The sequence below is a fragment of the Schistocerca serialis genome, chromosome 8 (assembly GCF_023864345.2).
Source record: "Schistocerca serialis cubense isolate TAMUIC-IGC-003099 chromosome 8, iqSchSeri2.2, whole genome shotgun sequence".
Lineage (NCBI taxonomy): Eukaryota > Metazoa > Arthropoda > Insecta > Orthoptera > Acrididae > Schistocerca > Schistocerca serialis.
Window position 1 is genome coordinate 326358097 of NC_064645.1, and position 14473 is coordinate 326372569.

Consider the following 14473-nt stretch of genomic DNA (forward strand, 5'->3'; position numbering starts at 1 on the left):
TCAACTTTAGGTTACAATATCTCCGGATGTAATTAACATTTTGCAATGCAACAAACGGCACTGATTACGTATTTGTTTATATGTTCAGATGTGCTAACAAAACTAACGGGGTTCCATTTAAAAAAACGTAATTTTGCGTTAAAAACATACTTCCGTACATTTTTTTATGGTTTGTATTAACCAGTTACACTAGCCCCTCACCTCACGTTCGGTCTGTGGAATCGATTCGTCAGTATTTGATGTGGTTTACGAAATATATCCAGCGGTAATGCTAGGTGACTCACCCTATATATATATATATATATATATATATATATATATATATATATATATATATATATATATATAGTTAGTGTTGTACCTGTAGTCTTCAGTCCGAAGACTGGTTTGATGCAGCTCTCCACGCTACTCTACCCTGCGCAAGCCTCTTCGTCTCCGATTAACTACTACAACTTAAATCCTTCTGAATCTGCTTAAAGTATTTATTTCCTGGTCTCCCTCTACGAGTTTTACCTCTCAGACTTCCCTTCAATACTAAACTGATGATCCTTTGATCTCTCAGGTTGCATCCTACCAGCCGATCTCTTCTTCTAATCAGGTTGTGACACGATTTTTTTTTTCTCCTCAGTTCTATTGAGTATCTACTAGTTAGTTACGTGATATAACCATCTTGAATGCAGCTTTACTGTGTGGTTAAATGATAATGGCGTCCTATTGGATAAAATATCCCGGTGGTAAAACAGTCCCCCATTCGCACCTCTGGGCGGGGACTATTCACGAGGACATCGTTATCAGGAGAAAGAAAACTGGCTTTCTACGGATCGGAGTGTGGAATGTCAGATCCCTTAATTGGACAGGTACGTTAGAAAATTTAAAAAGGGAAATGGATAGGTTAAAGCTAGATATAGTGGGAATTAGTGAAGTTCGGTGGCAGAAGGAACAAGACTTCTGGTCAGGTGAATACAGGGTTATAAACACAAAATCAAATATGGGTAATGCAGGAGTAGGTTTAATAATGAATAAAAAATAGGAGTGCCGGTAAGCTACTGCGAACAGCATAGTGAACGCATTATTGTAGCCAAGAGAGACACGAAGCCCACACCTACCACAACAGTACAAGTTTATGTGCCAACTGGCTCCGCAGATGACGAAGACATTGAAGAAGTCTATGATGAGATAAAAGAAATTATTCAAATAGTAATGGGAAACGAAAAGTTAATAGTCATGCGGGACTGGAATTCGATAGTAGGAAAAGGAAGAGAAGGAATAGTAATAGGTGAATACGGACTGGTGATAAGGAATGAAAGAGGAAGCCACCTGGTAGAATTTTGCTCAGAGCACATTTTAATCATAGCTAACACTTGGTTCAAGAATCATGAAAGAAAGATGTATACATGGAAGAGGCCTGGAGAAACTGTAAAATTTCAGATAGATTACATAATGGTAAGACAGAGATTTTTTGAACCAGGTTTTAAATTGTAAGACATTTCCAGGAGCAGATGTGGACACTGACCACAATTTACTGGTTATGAACAGTAGCTTAAAACTGAAGAAACTGAAAAAAGGTTGGAATTTGAAGAGATAGAACCTGGATAAACTGAAAACACCAGAGGTTGTAGAGAGTTTCACAGAGAGCATTAGGGAACGGTTGACAAGAGCAGGGGAAAGAAATACAGTAGAAGAAGAGTGGGTAGCTCTGAGAGACGAAACAGTGAAGGTCGCAAAGGAGCAAGTAGGTAAAAAGATTAAAGAGACCTTTGGAGAAAAGGGAACCACCTGTATGAATATCAAGAGTTCAGATAGAAAACCAGTCCTAAGGAAAGCTGAAAGATGGAAGAAGTATACACAGGGTATATACAAGGGCGATGTACTTCAGGGCAGTATTATAGAAATAGAAAAGGACGTTTATGAACATAAAATGGGAGATATGATACTGCGTGAAGAATTTGACACAACACTGAAAGACTTAAGTCGAAACAAGGCCCCGGGAGTAGACAACATTCCATTGGAGCTACTGATAGCCTTGGGAGAGCCAGTCCTGGCAAAACTCTTACCAGATGTATGAGACAGGCGAAATGCCGCCAGACATCAAGAAAAGCATAATAATTCCAATCCCAAAGAAAGCAGGTGTTGACAGGGGTGAAAACTACCGAACTATCAATTTACTGAGTCATGCTGCAAAATACTAACATGAATTCTGTACAGACGAATGGAAAAAAAAAATGGTAGAAGTCGACCTCGGGGAAAATCAGTTTGCATTCTGTAGAAATGTTGAAGCACGTGTGGCAATACCGACCCTACGACTTACCTTAGATTAAGGAAAGGCAAACCTACGTTTCTAGCATTTGTAGACTTGGAGAAAGCTTTTGACAATGTTGACTGGAATACACTCTTTAAACTTCTGAAGGCGGCAGGGGTAAAATACAGGGAGCAAAAGGTTATTTACAATTTATACAGTTATAAGAGTAGAGGGACATGAAAAGGAAGCAGTGGTTGAGAAGGGAGTGAGAGAGTTGTAGCCTATCCCCGATGTTATTCAATCTGTATATTGAGCAAGCAGTGAAGGAAACAAAAGAAAAATTCGGAGTAGGAATTAAAATCCATGGAGAAGAAATAAAAACTTTGAGGTTCGCCGATGACATTGTAATTCTGTCAGAGACAGCAAAGGACCTGGAAGAGCAGTTGAACGGAAAGGATATAAGATGAACATCAACAAAAGCAAAACGAGGATAATGGAATATAGTCGAATGAAGTCAGGTGATACTGAGACGATTAGATTAGGAAATGAGACACTTAAAGTAGTAGATGAGTTTTGCTATTTGGGGAGCAAAATAACTGATGATGGTCGAAGTACAGACGATATAAAATGTAGACTGGCCATGGCAAGGAAAGCGTTTCTGAAAAAGAGAAATTTGTTAACATCGAATATAGATTTAAGCGTCAGGAAGTCGTTTCTGAAAGTATTTGTATGGAGTGTAGCCATGTATGGAAGTGAAACATGGACGATAAATACTTTAGATAAGAAGAGAATAGAAGATTTCGAAATGTGGTGCTACAGAAGAATGCTGAAGATTAGATGAGTAGATTATGTAAGTAATGTGGAGTTACTGAATAGATGTGGGTGTAAGAGGAAATTGTACCACAACATGATTAAATGAAGGGACCGGTTAGTAAGACACGTTGTGAGGCATCAAGGGATCACCAGTTTAGTACTGGAGGGTATCGTGGAGGGTAAAATAGTAGAGGTAGATCAAGAGGTGAATACACTAAGCAGATTCAGAAGGATGTAGGTTGCAGTATTAACTCAGAGATGAAGAAGCTTACACAGGATAGAGTAGCATGGTGAGCTGTATCAAACCAATCTCTGGACTGAAGACCACAACAACAACATATCCATCTTATCTTCAGCAACTCTAAACTGTTTGTCGTCCATGTTTCACTTTTGTACATGGCTACAATCAGTAGAAATAGTTCCAGAAAAGACTTCCTAACAATTATATCTATATTCGATGTTAACAAATTTCTCTTTTTCAGAAACGGTTTTCTTACCATTTCCAGCTTACGTTTTATATTCTGTGTACTTCGGCCATCGTCATTTATTTTACTGCCCAAACTTCATAATTCGTATGCTACTTTAAGTGTGTCATTTTCTAATCTAATTTCCTCGGCATCACCTGATTTAATTCGACTACTATGTGACTGGTAGCAGAAACCTGAAATTAATAATGATCCCACACAGTCACGGTGCACAAACGTAGCCATTATGGCTGAAAATAATTATAATTCGACTACATTCCATTATTCTCGTTTTGTGTTCGTTGATGTTCATCTTACATCCTGCTCTTCCGGATCCTTTGCTGTCTCTGACAGAATTACAACGTCATCGAAAACCACAAAATTTTTATTTCTTCTCTCTGAACTTTTATTCCTTTTCCAAATGTTTTCTTTGGTTTCCTTTACTGCTTGATTAATGCACAGACTGGAAAACACTGGTGATAGGCTACAACCCGGTCTTATTCCCCTCGCAATCACTGCTTTCTTTTGATGAACCTCGACTCTTGTTACTGTCGTCTGGTTTCTGTAAACAGCCTTTCGCTCCCTGTATTTGATCCTTGCCACCTTCAGAATTTGAAAGACGGTATTCCAGTCAACATTGTCAAAAGCTTTCTCTAAGTCTACAAGTTCTAGAAACGTAGGTTTGCCTTTCCTTAATCTATTTTCTAAGATAAGCCGTAGGGTTAGTATTCCCTCGCGTGTGCCAACATTTCTTCAGAATCCAAATTCGTCTTGCCCAAGGTCGGCTTCTACATTTTTCCATTCTTCTGTAAAGAATTACTGTCGGTGTTTTGCTACCATGATCTATTAAAGTGATAGTTTGATTGTATTCAAATCTGTAAGCACCTGCTTCCTTTGGGAATACAAACTGATTTTCCTCGAGGTCGGCTTCTACCAGTTTTTCCACCCAGCTGTAAAGAATTCATGTCAGTATTTCGTAGCCGTGACTTATTAAACTGGTAGTTCAGGTATACTTACGCCCATAAGCACCTGCTTTCTTTAGAATTGGAATTACGGCATGTTTCTTGATATTTGAGGATATTTCCCCTGTTCTTACATCTTGCCCATCAGATGGAAGACTTTTGTCAAGGCTGGCTCCTCCAAGGCTATCAGTTGGTCTGACGGCATGTCGTTAATCCCGAGGTCTTGTTTCGACTTAGGTCTTTCGGTGCTCCGTCAAATTCTTCTCGTAGTATCATGTCTCCCAGCTCCTATTCATCTACATCCTCTACCATTTCTACAAAATTGCCGACAAATTAATCTCCCTTGTACAGACCCTCTACATACTCCTTCCACCTTCCAGCATTCTCTTATTTGCTTAGGACTGGGCTGCCATCTGAGCTCTTGAAATTGGTACTGCTGCTTCTCTTTTCTCCAGAGGTCTATTTAATTTTCCTGTAGGCGGTAGCTATCTTTCCCTTAGTGATATATGTTCTCCAGCCATTCCTACTTAGCCCTTTTGCACTTCCTGTCGATCTCATTTTTAGACATTTGTATCCCTTTCACCTGCTTCATTTGCTGCATTTTTATGTTTTCTCTTTTCAGCAGTTAAATTCAATATCTAATGTATTAACCAAGGATTTCTACCAGGTCTTTCTTTTACTTATTTGATCCTTAGCTGCCTTCACTATTTCATCGATCAAAGGTAACTATTCGCCTTCTACTGTAATCCTATCCCCTGTTCTAGTTAATTATTGCCCAATGCTCCCTCTGAAACTTGCAACAACTTGGTTCTTTCAACTTATCTAAGCCCCATCTCCTTATTTTCCTACCTTTTTGGAATTTCTTTGGTTTCAATCTATAGTTCACAACAAATAAATTGTGGCCAGAGTCCAAATATGCCCCTGGAAATGCCCTACAATTTAAAATCTGTTTCCGAAACATCTTTCTTACCATTGTATAATCAATCTGAAATCTTATGGTGCCTTCAGGTCTCTTCCATTTGTACAACGTTCTTTCGACATTCTTAAAGGAAGTGTTGACGATGTTTAAAACCACACTCTGTGCAAAATTGTACCAGGCACCTTCCTCTTTCATTCCTTTCCCCCAATCCACAGACATTTACAATTTTTCCTTCTCTTCGTTTTCCTCCTATCGAATTCCAGTTGTCCACACAAATATGTAATATATAAAGGGGAAACGTTATTACCTCAAATTTTGCATATTACTCTAATGAATAAATGTTTGAAACAAATTCAAAAATTTTCATTTATACGTATTTTTGTCCGACCACGGGATAAACTTCACGTGAGGGCTGGCAGTGTGTCGTCATGGGAAAGGTACTTTCATCAAATTTTTCACACCAGTGCGTTACGGAGAGAGAGGTGTACTGTTTCCGAATAAGTCACTAATGTTATTTGCAATAGTAAGTTTTTTGATCACTGAACGAGATAAACAATAAGACCTGCAGTCTTTAATTTGAGAAGGAATCAATATAATTAAAATATAGCGAGTTAATTAACTGCCGGAAAATTAATCTGGAAGGACTTTTTCATATTTTGTAAACAGTCTCTTTTGTCATTGTTTTGACTAAACTGACATTGTTGTGGCTTGGCATGCAATGTTCCAGCACTGATTTATCTTTCGTGTCACAACACGTTTGCATTGTCGTGTGTGCATTACTTGACTCACAGTAGTTGCATCACAGATTTAGTACTAGCTCACTTTCCAAATTTGGCCAGTAACGTGTGTGTTTTTTTTTTTTTTAAATCATAGTAACTTAAATGTGAATTGAAAAGGTAAATATTCTCTTTTGACTGTCGAGGCATTGGTGTAATAGTAAACGCCGATTTAAAAGCTTGCCTAGGCACCAATTCTAAATGGCCAGTCGATGAGGTTGTCAGTAGCGTTCTCTCTGGCACAGCTAGGTAATTCGCGAATTCATTACCCAACATGCCTCGAGTCGATATGGCGATAATAAAGCAAGAAATGGCGTCTTGCGTTGTCCTAGACTGACTCTTTCATCAAAGTTGTAGGTTTATTCGAATCTCGGGGCATGATTTTGTTACTATCATTCCATAATCCTTTCCTAGGATGTAATAAGCTAACAGAGACATCTATGTATTTTGTTTAATGAGCTTCACCTAACTGATCATCAAAGAATCGTAATGGTGAAACAAACCATCATCGAGAAGGAGAGGCGTAATTATGAGTGAAGTGAGCAACGAAGAGGAGCCTCGCAAATTGCAACCTTTCCTCTGTTGAGTTGTTTCCAGGACTTTCGTTGCATTGCAAATAACACTCGCTTACAACAACTAAATGCAGCGAATGAAATACGATATGAGCTTGTCTCTTGTGTGAACAAATTATTCAGCTGCAGAATAAAATACTGTGAATGTTCCCATGGAATCTGCTAGTAACGGGTATATGCGTTTTTAGCGAAGATTATATCTAGCTGAGTCATTAAATTTTTTGTTAGTTTAATCGCAAGTCCAATCTCTTTCAAGAGGAGCTTAAGTGGGCCTTTCGAGGGGAGAACAAGTATTAGCAATAAGCATTTTCTTATCGGAAGAACTGCGTGTTATCTACAGATATCCATGAGCTGACGCAAATGGTAATACAAAGTGAAAAGTAATTACGTTAAGTTTTTTATGTATTTACTGCATGACAATTTATCGTTATGTTGTTATACACAAATCAAAACAATAGTGCGGTACTCTCTCTCTCTCTCTCTCTCTCTGCCTCATTTTTCATTTTTTACAGTACTGCTTTTATATTGTACGCCTCATCGATACACTTCAAGTATTATGTAATTACAAAATGGCGCAACATGTGGTCTTTAACAATGGTACTATTAAAAACAGACGAAACAACACACAAATATTTTACGCATATTGCACAATATATTAAACGAGGAACAGTTCTAATATTAAATTTAACGTCTCAACGTGATCATCAGCATCCGGTGACTGTCTCAGCGTCAGAAGGCCTTTGGCCCTCTCGTCGTGACGCGAAGGTACACTTGTGCACGTTGTGCTGAATCGTCGTGGGCATGTCCCCTCGACTGTAAGATGGACTGCGCTCTTTTTTCAGCTGAAAAGGAAGGCTTAGCGCATCCATGGTTTACGTGGATCATTTTAGCTGTCTTCCACCAGCACTGCAGAAAATCAAAGTCTGATGGTTTAATGTGTCTCTTCGGCTCTCTTGGTGAAGCGCTTAGGTTCATATTTGCTCCCATTAATGATGAATATCAAATTCTGCATCAAGCAACTCCGAATCAGGTTTTATTGGTGTTGTCTGGATTATAAGTTGTCAGATTTGGTACTTGGAAATAACTGCGAATGAGAGGTTAGTTGTTGCTCGGTATCTTCTTATGGTCATGTAAGAAAAGGTCAGGGTCGAGACACATTGTGTAGATTTGGGCGCCAGTAAGTTGGTCAGTTTGTAGACAGCCTCTAATCGTACGCATTTTTATACTGAGTTGGGTGTCGACCTTGATACAAGATGCTATCTGTTGTTACTAGTTTGCTAAATTTTACATAATTCCCACTGCGCAGTAAGACGAGTCTCTCCAGCAATATGGACAAAAAACATTACGCTCGTAGAAAACAATGTGAGATTCCTGTGACCCAGAAAGTCTTTTCGTCAGTGAAAAATCACGGATTATGAACGATTACTCTCATTTTCAACAACAAGCGCAATACAATAATGACATGTGGTAGATCATGTTTTTACAATGCAATACTTGCTTAGTAGTGTCGTAAAGAGTGAAATCTGAAGTACTGCTGTTGTGTGTCTGTCCAAATCTAATTATGAAAAACATTCGCTCTTGCCACAACCACAGTGATATCAAATGGACCCTGATGCTGTGGATCGAACATACATCAGAACTATCTATTGACGAGAGTTAAAATTGCGAAACGCAATTATATAATAATAAATTTCGACTCATTACGCACATCTATTTGTTTCTCATCTTTCACTAGAGCCTACTGTCCGAAAATTAGTGCACATAGACATTAGAGGCTTTTCAGGTAGTTTGTGCCACTCTTTATGCGATGGGAAAGACCACCATGTAAATCAGGATCAGTCATAGAGCTTTATTTTTTCATCCTTTACGCACTTCGGTGGTTTTCAGTGTCATGCATTGGCAACCTTTTGCAGCAGCATGCCAAGTGCTTCTACGTAATATGCATGCAGTGGTAGTCTACATAATTATCTCATTGTCCATAGTGTTGCTTATTCTGCTGGTAATAGTCTGAAAGATGAAAAGCATCAGATGAAAGCAAGAGAAGACACCAGTCTGTGATATATAGGATGTCCCTCAAAAGAGTTGTTACGTCCGTCTTGGTAGCCGAGAGGTTAGCTGGCACGGTAGCTCAGTGTGTTTGGTCAGAGGATCAGCTGCCCTCTGTAATAATAAAAAGGAAACTGAGTGAATGGATCAGCAATGAACTTCAACGAGTGTCAGGGGACGTCCGCCCAGAACAAATGCAACAAACAAAATGAGATTTAAAAAAAGCGGTTAACGAGACAGATTGCCGACCGAAAGGGCCCGGATTCGATCCCCGGGCGGCTCGGAGAGTTTTTCCTATTGAAGAGTGGTTATCGTGCTGTCCTTGCTTTCCTGTTGTCAAAATTGACATTCCACAGTTGCGATGGCTGTAAGGGCACGTACCAAAGCCAATAAATTAAACAAAAAAGAACCGTCAGGCGCATTTGCTCTGGTGTTTTGATAGATATTTGCAGTTTTGTTCTTGCAATCTGTAGCTGGAGTCAGCACAGACAAATACTGCTCATCACGTCTTTCATGCGTCTCCCAGTGTAGAAGGAAAGCGTCGGTTTGTTTCCCCTTAGAAACAAAATGATTTTTTAAGCGGAATTTTACGTGCCCATTCGATAGAGTGATGCCAAATTTCTCTAATGCACTGTTCATTTTTGTCAATACGGATTAAGAGAGGCAGTAAAACACGGAGAATAATCTGTACTCCGGCAGCGATAGCACTGCCCTCGCATGCGCTGACTGCTACCTCCATGAAGCAGAGCTGCTCAGTCACTATTGGAGTACTGGTTACTCTTCGTGTTTTTCTATCACAGCTCATAGATATGGATATAACCAGCATCGCAATAGAGAAATCTGTGGCTGTTTTATTGAATGGGCATGTAAAATTCCGCTTTATAAATCACTTTGTTTGAAATGGGAAGTAAACCGACTCTTCCCTTCAACACTGGGCGATGCAGAAATGACATGATGAGCAGTATTTGTTGGGGCTGACTTCAGCTATAGATGGCAATAACGAAATTACAAATATCTGCCATAACATCAGAAAAAATATGCCTGACGGCTCTTGGGGGGACAGTCTGCATATACTGAGGTGACAAGTCATGGGATACCTACTAATATCATTTCGGACTGCCGTTTGCCCGACGTAGTGCAGCGACGCGACGTGGCTTGGACTCAATAAGGCATTGGAAGTCCCCTGCAGAAATATTGAGACATGCTGCCTCTATAGCCATCCATAATTGCGGAAATGTTGGCGGTGCAGGAGTTCGTGCATGAACTGACCTCTTGATTTTGTCCCATTGTATGGTGTCCAGATTTTACGAACCTTACGTGAGCTTGGCCCATAACAACAGTATGATACTGTATGAGATCATCAGAAAATAATTATTATATTATATCAACAAAAGGCAATTGCAGTAATCTCATGTAGCAAAAAGTAACTAAACAATATCTACCAATACGGACAGGGGCATGAATAAATAAGTTAATCACATTTTGGAGACGAACCAAGCAGGTGGTTAATGGCATCGGAAAACCCCACTTAACAAGAGAACAGCGAGCTTCAGCGCAGAAAGGGATAAGGCCAGAACCATGCATTATTCCTTTTAGCGTAAATACGGCCAGGACCGAGGGTAAGTGGCTGGATGGCTTTAACAGGGCTAGGCTGCGACCCTGCAGTAAAAATAAAATTCACCTCTAACGAGACGGCGATTGGCTGAAGCCATATTGGGCAATGCAGGCGCGACATGGTGGGGAGATCCCTATTATAGAAAAGCATTTTCAGAACTAAGATTTCTAGATATCTCTCTCATCTCACAGCGGGCCTCACAAGTGTGTGGAAAATAGCAAGGGTATTGAGAGCTTTGCTTTCTGCAAAGTGCGGCTAATCCACAACGTGTATCATGGTAACAGATAGCAAAGAGGTAGTTAATTATTCCTGCAAGAATTTTTGCGGGCAAAGAAATTGGGCACGTCGCTCCATCCCTTAGCGAGTGTGCAATAGCCATTATTTCGACTAGGGAAGAATTAACGTTCTACGGAACACAGGAAAGTTGAGACAGTGAATTCAATTAAGGCCAGAATAGGGAATTAGCATTTCAGATCCAACACGGAGACAACACCGTGCAGATGCTGCTTGGTAAAGTACTACTGCGCATTGGGCCACAGTAAATGTTGAGTTGAGATTTTGCTCACTCCAACTTGCATATCCTTTGACCACTGAACATCAAAAGCTAGGCTACTAACCTACCCTCACATTGAGTACATGAGAGTTTTTTCATTGGTTCAAAAAGTAAATTTATTTACCACCAACTCAGTGCACTGACCAGCTATGATAACGCAGATGGAAATGAGTTAATGAAGAGTTTTCATCATTCTTTCCTGTGATACAAATTTTTTCATGTGTAGAGATAATGAGTTAAATAATAGTCAATTCAATATGTCCGAGAGTTAAATATTTTATCATTGAGTGTTGAAAGTAATTGAACATGATTGTTGTGTATCACTTGACCCCTGAAAGCACAGTAATAAATTGTATGTAGAATAAAAAAGGAATCTCTGTTTTGTATTTCTAGAATAGACCCCAAACTTTCACTATTACTAATTCATGCATTCTAGTTAAGTGACAGCAGCATTTCTAATGATTATTGCTATGATCTGCACATGATATTAGCTGACTTACAGAGCCAGGTTCATATTTATACAGAATGTTTGTTTAACACCCTGGGCTTGAGAAGACAGTTCAGATGTTTTGACCATTTGCGCGCTAAGTGGTAAGCTAAGTTTTCACACATTAGTCCACTCACTGTGCAGATACAAAGTGTGGACAATCTCACACCACAAATGTTCTATGGGATTCGTGTCTGTCGATCTGGGTGGCCAGATCATTCTTCGAATCATCCAGAATGTTCTTCAAAACAATCGCCAACAATTGTAGACTGTGATATGGCGCATCGTCAGCCAAAAAATTCCATCGTTGTTTGGGAACACGAAGTCCAGAATGGCTGCAAATGGTCTCCACTTAATGATGTAAACACAGTATGTATCATTATGAAGCCTCTATCAGCTTGTACAGTGCCTTGTTGAAAACTTGGGTCCATAGTTTCGTGGTGCCTGTGCCACATTCTAACACTGTCATCTGTTCTTACCACCTGAAATCGGGACTCATCCATTGAGACCACGGTTTTACAGACGTCTAGGGTATGAGGATATTGAAAGGGTAATGCAGTTTGTAAAGGGGGACGAAAATCTAATAGTCATTGGCGACTGGAATGCAGTTGTAGGGGAAGGAGTAGAAGAAAAGGTTACAGGAGAATATCGGCTTGGGACAAGGAATGAAAGAGGAGAAAGACTAATTGAGTTCTGTAACAAGTTTCAGCTAGTAATAGCGAATACCCTGTTCAAGAATCACAAGATGAGGAGGTATACTTGGAAAAGGCCGGGAGATACGGGAAGATTTCAATTAGATTACATCATGGTCAGACAGAGATTCCGAAATCAGATACTGGATTGTAAGGCGTACCCAGAAGCAGATATAGACTCAGATCACAATATAGTAGTGATGAAGAGTAGGCTGAAGTTCAAGACATTAGTCAGGAAGAATCAATACGCAAAGAAGTGGGATACGGAAGTACTAAGGAATGACGAGATACGTTTGAAGTTCTCTAACGCTATAGATACAGCAATAAGGAATAGCGCAGTAGGCAGTACAGTTGAAGAGGAATGGACATCTCTAAAAAGGACCATCACAGAAGTTGGGAAGGAAAACATAGGTACAAAGAAGGTAGCTGCGAAGAAACCATGGGTAATAGAAGAAATACTTCAGCTGATCGATGAAAGGAGGAAGTACAAACATGTTTCGGGAAAATCAGGAATACAAAAATACAAGTCGCTGAGGAATGAAATAAATAGGAAGTGCAGGGTAGCTAAGACGAAATGGCTGCAGGAAAAATGTGAAGACATCGAAAAAGATATGATTGTCGGAAGGACAGACTCAGCATACAGGAAAGTCAAAACAGCCTTTGGTGACATTAAAAGCAACGATGGTAACATTAAGAGTGCAACGGGAATTCCACTGTTAAATGCAGAGGAGAGATCAGATAGGTGGAAAGAATACATTGAAAGCCTCTATGAGGATGAAGATTTGTCTGATGTGATAGAAGAAGAAACAGGAGTCGATTTAGAAGAGATAGGGTATCCAGTATTAGAATCGGAATTTAAAAGAGCTTTGGAGGACTTACGGTCAAATAAGGCAGAAGGGATAGATAACATTCCATCAGAATTTCTAAAATCATTGGGGGAAGTGGCAACAAAACGACTATTCACGCTGGTGTGTAGAATATATGAGTCTGGCGATATACCATCTGACTTTCGGAAAAGCATCATCCACACAATTCCGAAGACGGCAAGAGCTGACAAGTCCGAGAATTATCGCACAATCAGCTTAACAGCTCATGCATCGAAGCTGCTTACAAGAATAATATACAGAAGAATGGAAAAGAAAATTGAGAACGCGCTAGGTGACGATCAGTTTGGCTTTAGGAAAAGCAAAGGGACGAGAGAGACAATTCTGACGTTACGGCTAATAATGGAAGCAAGGCTAAAGAAAAATCAAGACACTTTCATAGGATTTGTCGACCTGGAAAAAGCGTTCGACAATATAAAATGGTGCAAGCTGTTGGAGATTCTGAAAAAAGTAGGGGTAAGCTATAGGGAGAGACGGGTCATAAACAATATGTACAACAACCAAGAGGGAATAATAAGAGTGGACCACCATAACGAAGTGCTCGTATTAAGAAGGGTGTATGACAAGGCTGTAGCCTTTCGCCCCTACTCTTCAATCTGTACATCGAGGAAGCAATGATGGAAATAAAAGAAAGGTTCAGGAGTGGAATTAAAATACAAGGTGAAAGGATATCAATGATACGATTCGCTGATGACATTTATATCCTGAGTGAAAGTGAAGAAGAATTAAATGATCTGCTGAACGGAATGAACAGTCTAATGAGTACACAGTATGGTTTGAGAGTAAATCGGAGAAAGACGAAGGTAATGAGAAGTAGTAGAAATGAGAACAGCGAGAAACTTAACATCAGGATTGATGGTCACGAAGTAAATGAAGTTAAGCAATTCTGCTACCTATGCAGTAAAATAACCAATGACGGACGGAGCAAGGAGGACATCAAAAGCAGACTCGCTATGGCAAAAAAGGCATTTCTGGCCAAGAGAAGTCTACTAATATCAAATACCGGCCTTAATTTGAGGAAGAAATTTCTGAGGATGTACGTCTGGAGTACAGCATTGTATGGTAGTGAAACATGGACTGTGGGAAAACCGGAACAGCAGAGAATCGAAGCATTTGAGATGTGGTGCTATAGACGAATGTTGAAAATTAGGTGGACTGATAAGGTAAGGAATGAGGAGGTTCTACGCAGAATCGGAGAGGAAAGGAATATGTGGAAAACACTGATAAGGAGAAGGGACAGGATGATAGGACATCTGCTAAGACACGAGGGAATGACTTCCATGGTACTAGAGGGAGCTGCAGAGGGCAAAAACTGTAGAGGAAGACAGAGATTGGAATACGTCAAGCAAATAATTGAGGACGTAGGTTGCAAGTGCTACACTGAGATGAAGAGGTTAGCACAGGAAAGGAATTCGTGGCGGGCCGCATCAAACCAGTCAGTAGACTGATAG